The 7,150-nt window shown below is 37.6% G+C and overlaps 1 non-coding gene across 1 annotated transcript; it reads right to left on the reverse strand.

Moving 5' to 3' along the window:
* Positions 1–6,889: 6,889 nt before the first annotated feature.
* On the reverse strand, positions 6,890–6,947 carry LOC128049138 (small nucleolar RNA SNORD22). The gene has a single exon (XR_008199501.1). It is a non-coding gene; the product is annotated as a small nucleolar RNA SNORD22 (small nucleolar RNA).
* Between the last annotated feature and the right edge of the window lie 203 nt (positions 6,948–7,150).

Raw genomic sequence — 7,150 nt, forward strand, 5'->3', positions numbered from 1 at the left:
CCAGGGGAGAATCTTTTCCTTGCCTTCTCCAGCTCCTAGAGGCAACCTCCATTTGTTGGCTTGTGGCCCCTTCTTCCATCTCAAAAGCAGCAGTGTAACACCTTCAAATCTTCTATCACACCACCCTTACATTTTGCTTCTGTGTTTACATCTCTTTCTATCTTTGGTCCTTTGGCCTCTCTCTATTTCATAAAGAACTTTTTTATTGTACTGAATAACTAAGATAATATCCACTGTGATATCTGAAGACTCTTACTCTAATCACTTCTGAAAAGTCCCCTTTGCCTTGTAAGATTTTTTTTTTTAATGACAGGTGGGGATAAGATAATGACCCTAATCTAATGAAGTAATCAGCCACATTCTTATGAGTGATTTGATCTCCTTTGGTGGTTATGGAGAAATTAGATAAGGAAATTTTTCTTTGCTTATTTGACTCTGTGGACAACTGTTTCTTTTCTACTTATTTCTCTTTTCAAATAGTCCTAAATAGAAACTATCAATCTACAAATAATAAGATAAAAACTTCACAGACAATTCCTAGACTCTAGCCTAGGAATTAGTATTAGCAATTAGCATTAGCAATCAAGGTCCCAAACTATCCAGATCTTTTCTGAGTGAAAGATGCTGATGATCACAAGATGTTCAGATTTATAACTGTGATACACTCAGCAGCAAAAAGTTACCACATTTACCCCTGTAATTCCATGTGTCTCAACTCTGTTGGAGCCTATTGCCCTCCTCCTAATAATTTCTTATAGCCATCTAGTTGTCAAATTGATTTGCTATAACCTTATCAGAATTTGGAGCATATACATGAACACAATACAGAGGAATATGAAAGCAAAAGCATCTAGTTGCAGCTATACAAAAATCTGCACCACCATAGAAATGGGACAAAAATTAAATAAGCAACATTAACATAGGATACATAGCAGGAATTTTTTGCCTCTGTGTACTCATTTGACTTTTAATTCAAGAATTCTAATTGGGCTCCTGATAAAGTGCAATATATTAGGATGGGATGCTAAAGAATCAGATATAAAATATATGACCTCTACCGTCAGGAAACTGGCAAATTACCAGACTAGAGAACAACAATTTTAAAACAATTACAACAGAGTAACAATGGCAATTATACAATGTTTGAGTTTTTATGAAGGTTTCCACATAAAGGTATAATTGAAAATTAAAGATGGAGCTTTCAATAAAGACTGGGATGTCAGATATAGATCTTCCAAAAAATTAAACCTTAAAGAGTGTATAGTGATTCTCCAGTTGAGGTTGAGAAAAGATTTCTTAAACAGAGAATGGTAATGTACAGAGCTGTGGAGTCAAGTCAATGAGGATATAAGCTTGGAGATCTGTTGTCATTGCGGATGACTGGAAAAAACTGTATGGTGAGGGTGGGTTAAATCACACTGGTCAGTAAGAACCATAGCAGTTCAGTTCAGTTCAGTCTCTCAGTCGTGTCCGACTCTTTGCGACCCCATGAATTGCAGCATGCCAGGCCTCCCTGTCCATCACCATTTCCCGGAGTTCACTCAGACTCACGTCCATCGAGTCGGTGATGCCATCCCGATATCTCATCCTCTGTCGTCCCTTTTTCCTCCTGCCCCGAATCCCTCCCAGCATCAGAGTCTTTTCCAATGAGTCAGCTCTTCGCATGAGGTGGCCAAAGTACTGGAGTTTCAGCTTTAGCATCAGTCCTTCCAAAGAACACCCAGGGCTGATCTCCTTTAGAATGGACTGGTTGGATCTCCTTGCAGTCCAAGGGACTCTCAAGAGTCTTCTCCAACAGCACAGTTCAAAAGCATCAGTTCTTCAGTGCCCAGCTTTCTTCACAGTCCAACTCTCACATCCATACATGACCACTGGAAAACCCATAACATTAACTAGATGGAACTTTGTTGGCAAAGTAATGTCTCTGCTTTTGAATATGCTATCTAGGTTGGTCATAACTTTCCTTCCAAGGAGTAAGCATCTTTTCATTTCATGGCTGCAATCACCATCTACAGTGGTTTTGGAGCCCCCCAAAATAAAGTCACTCATTAGAACATTCCTTTAATCCTCATAGTAGATTCTGCATTGTCTTGGAGCTTTAGTTGCATCTCAATCCATAAAAATTTTCATTTACTTCCATTGGATTGATACCTGGAAAGAACAAACTCTTGAAGCTGATAAACACTATTTTTAGTTTTATAATATTTAATTTCAAGTCCCACTTAGAAGTCATATTGGCATTTTCTATATACTTTATTGAAGGCAAAGCCACTATACTCCTAGTATCCATGTAAACAGGTAGTATTACCAGCATTTACCTACTCTATGAAATGTTGATTTTGTTGTTTAGTTGCTAAGTTGTATCAGACTCTACAATCCCATGGACTGTAGCCCTCCAGGCTCCTCTGTCCATGGGATTTTCCAAGTAAGAATAATGGAATGAGTTGCCATTTCCTTCTCCAGGAGATCTTCCCAACCCAGGGACTGAACTTGCATCTCCTGCTTAGCAGGCAGCTTCTTTACCACTGAGCCACATGGGAAACCCAACATTCATCTACTCTAAAATACCTCTTGCTGTTCCAATTTTAGTTCCCAATCTCTAAACTAAATATAAAACATTAGAAAGTGAAAACTTGTTTGAATGTAGTAGCATGAATTGGTAATTGAAGATTTTCTTCTTATAGTGGAAAGAGGTCAGGCTTTAGAATCAACAGATCTGGTTTTGAATCCCAGGTTTGTTTCTTAATGTGCAACCTTCAGCAGATTTCTTCACCTCACTGAACTTTAATTTCTTCACCTCTAAAATGAGGATAATGATGTCTACCTTGTTAGGTATTGTGTGGAATAGAAATAATATGTGGACTGCATCTAACACTAAGTAAGATTCAATAATTGGTAGCTATTATTATCATCATGGTCATTTCATACAGTAAAGAATTTGGTCTCTTTACCTTGAAAAGTATTAATCTCTAATCCCAGCTGCAAAGTATTTTTATGAACTTGGAAAAGTGGGCAGTCACGGAAATAATTACATACATACTCTTTACTTGCCAGCTATTGCTAGTGATTAAATGCATTTGCATATGCAAATTAAAACCTTGTGTACTCATTACTGTAAATATGTTTTTCATTAGGTAAATGAAATGCTTATTGGTGATGATATAAGGCTAAAAGCAGAATATTGTCAAAACAACTTACAAGATGTATTTTTAATTTATTTTTTAAATATGGCAGCAATACTTTTACTTTTAACCATATAGTGTGTTTGTGTGTGTGTGTGTATATGCATACACACATTTTGTTCAGTATTTTCCATTAGTATATGTACTGGTCTGTAACTAAACTCCATGAACAATTATGGTTGTTGTAGCTGCATTACAGGTATACTTTAATTTTTATTTTAATTATAGGATGATAAATAAGGTGTCTTTCTCCTGTATTCTTGACCATGGACTAAAGCAGAAATAAAAACAGAAAATGCCCTCTTTGAAAACTAAAGCTAATAAAAATTTATTTTTAAAAAAATCTGTGGACCATCTCCACCAAAGAGACTTGAAAATTTCCTAAATGTTATTAAGTGATTGGTAGGGCTGATTTCCTTCCTCTGTCTCTCAGCACTTCAGTCCACATCTTTCATCGCTGGTTCTATCTCAGTGGAGGGACACCTTCACTTACCATTCCTATTATGAAAATAAACAAGGAAAATTTTTTTTCTGATCTCCCTCTCTTTCCCTCAGGTGTTGGTCCAAGCTCTTTCCTGAATAATTTCTATGTATTTCTAGATATATATGGAGAAGGCAATGGCACCCCACTCCAGTACTCTTGCCTGGAAAATCCCATGGACGGAGGAACCTGGTAGGCTGTGGTCCATGGGGTCGCTAAGAGTCGGACACGACTGAGAGACTTCACTTTCACTTCACTTTCTAGATATATATTATGGCTCTAGCTCCATCCTTTTCTCTCACCTCAACTTTTTCAGAGGAGTCTATGTTAGCCAGACTCGTTTTCACTTTCCCACGTCCAGCCCACTAATCCCCAACTCATCTTTGCTGCCTCTGCCTTATCTCTCCATAGCATTTCCACAGTTAAAAGACTTATTCTGGTTGGAGACTAAGGTGTAAAGAAGAGCCAGTTATTCCTGATTAATTAGTTAATGCATTTAATGACTCCAAGCTCTATGTAAGTTACTTTTTGTTGGCTGTGAGGTTCACTGCCTGTTCCTGGGTCTTTCTCTAAGTATCAGACTATCCTCTTGTGTAGTTTATCTTATCCTCTTATAAGGGAACATTTTCTTGGACTTTTCATAATTTACTAGCAGTGGTTTGTTGGATTTTGCCGTTCCAGTAAGGCTATTAATCAGAGCCATACCTGAGATCATTAAAGTTTCGTATAAGCAGCAAACACACACTAAACAGGAAAGAATTAAGAGAGGAGATGCATAGTCTCCAAATAACTTAAAAAAGAAAAAGAGAATGAGAGAATCAGGGAGAATCTAACTCTGTCCTCTCAATCAAGCTGCCATCTGAATTCACATCACCAATCCCTGCCCTCAGCAGTGGCGCTTTGCGGCTTCCTTGGGGTTTATCCTCCAGTAGTTAGATCTCTAGAAAGGTGATTAAAATAGTTTGATTATGTAATATCTGAGTCAGATCAGTCTCTCCGCCTTGGATTTCTCTCACGTGGGAAGAAAAGATCTTTTCTTTTGGTAACACTTTTTTCTACTTTCTCTCATCCAATTCCACCCCCTCGTTTTTTCTCTATATATTTTTTTTAACTTCCAGTTGGTTCAGGCAGTAAAAGGTGTAGTGTAAATGCACTACCGTCTCAAAAGCTTTTATTCTTCTTGCTGCATGTTCTGAAGCAGAAACAGCACAGGTTGTACTTGTGTGAAGTTTGGAAAAAAGTGTGACACATCACAAAGGATATGATATATGTGCTGTTATTCTAGGGCTCTGTAGCTCATGTGCTGTGGTTGCTATTATTTTTTAATCCCAGATGTCTCAGGTATCAATCCAAAATATTTTGCATCTGTGTAGCCCTCTGATACAGGGAGAAGTTTCCTTTCCCAAGGAGTTGTTCTGTCCTTACTGGACTCTCACAATGACAACATAAAAGAAAGAAAATGCAGGAGCACTTCCTGAAAGTGTTTTATATGCTACAGACTTGTACTTTTATGGCCTCAAGCTGGCAGTATGAGTTTTGTGCATTCTATCTAGAAGAGAGTGTACAATATCTTCATGTTTGATCTCCATCATATTCCAGAGTCAGCTTCATTCAGGGCCAGAAGCCCCAAAACATTAGACTCTTTGAAGGGAGATTGGGAAGATTTCTGTGAGCAAAAGCCCTGCAAATGCAAATGTCTGAACTCTACTTCTGGCATGGCAATTTTTCAGCATCAGGAAAAAAAAAAAAAAAAAAGTCTGGGTCTTCTGCCATCTCCAATTCTGGAAACATATTTATTGGAAAAATCAATTAGAACTGTGTCTTTGGCTCCCCAAAGATGTTAGCTGATTACCTGTCCTCACATGAATATCTTTACTGGTAAACCATACATTCTCTGTTTTCCAAAGATTTGGCGATGGTATAAACAAGGTTATGTCTAACATCTTCTAGAATGGAAAGCCTTCACACTGCTGAGCTCCATTTTATTTCCAGGAATAAGAAAAGTTGGTCTGCCATAATTAGCCTGCAATTTTTGCAGATTTTAGCATCAAAATGATCCACCTTTTCTCTAGGTTTGCTCCTAAGTCCTAACCTGGTGTGCAAGCTCAACTCAGACAGTGTAGCCAAGGATTATCCAGTAGGACAGGGGGTACAAAGAGAAGAGATACAAAGAAATTATTTATTTGGATGATGTAAATACCAGCCAGTGCCTTGGATAAAATATGTGTACTCCTTCATTTAAATTATCCATTTAATATTGATTTTTAGTGTCTACTGACAATTGTCTTCATGTATTTCTTCTTTTATTTAGTCAGTCATAATATATTAAATGTCAAGTCCACACTGAAGACACAAGGATAGGATTATTTGCTTTCTTTCTTTTTTTTTTGGATTTCCTCTTTCTGTTTATTTCTTTATTTATTTTACTTTACAATACTGTATTGGTTTTGCCATACATTGACTTGAATCCACCGTGGGTGTACATGTGTTCCCCATCCTGAACCCCCCTCCCACCTTCCTCCCCATCCCATCCCTCTGGGTTATCCCACTGCACCAGCCCCGAGCACCCTGTATCATGCATTAAACCTGGACTGGTGATTAATTTCACATATGATAATTTACATGTTTCAATGCCATTCTCCCATATCATCCCACCCTCGCCCTCTCCCACAGAGTCCAAAAGACTGTTCTATACATCTCTGTCTCTTCTGCTGTCTCACATACAGGGTTATTGTTACCATCTTTCTAAATTCCATACATATGCATTAATATACTGTATTGGTATTTTTCTTTCTGGCTTACTTCACTCTGTATAATAGGCTCCAGTTTCATCCACCTCATTAGAACTGATTCAAATGTATTCTTTTTAGTGGCTGAGTAATATTCCATTGTGTATATGTACCACAGCTTTCTTATCCATTTGTCTGCTGGTGGACATGTCCTAGCTATTATAAATAGTGCTGTGATGAACATTGGGGTACATGTATCTCTTTCTTTCTTTTTTTCAATGAAGGTTTAAAATTTTTTTTATTTAGAAAGTCTGAAATGATTGTATGCTAATTTGAACAGGTACTCTGTACAAAGATTTTTCAGTTTTGATATCTTCCACATTGGATTCCATTATGTGTGCTTTGTTCTTTCTTCAGATCTAGGGAGGAAAAAAAACCTGCCTTTCAACCAGTCATTTATTCCCCTCTTTGCCTTGTTTAGAAATTCTCATGATCCCTTAGACAGTTCCCTCTGGAACAAACTTTCCTCTTCTCCCCCAGCCAGCTCCAGTGGGTCTATTGTATCATTTAAACATGAGTGGGGTATTAAAGTCTCCCACTATTTGTTAATTTCCCCTTTCATACTTGTTAGCATTTATCTTACATATTGTGGTGCTCCTATGTTGGGTGCATATATATTTATGATTGTTATATCTTCTTCTTGGATTGATCATTTGATCATTATGCAGTGTCTATCTTTGTCTCTTTTCACAGCCTTT

Source organism: Budorcas taxicolor, chromosome 5, assembly GCF_023091745.1.
Source record: "Budorcas taxicolor isolate Tak-1 chromosome 5, Takin1.1, whole genome shotgun sequence".
In the NCBI taxonomy this organism is placed as follows: Eukaryota; Metazoa; Chordata; class Mammalia; order Artiodactyla; family Bovidae; genus Budorcas; species Budorcas taxicolor.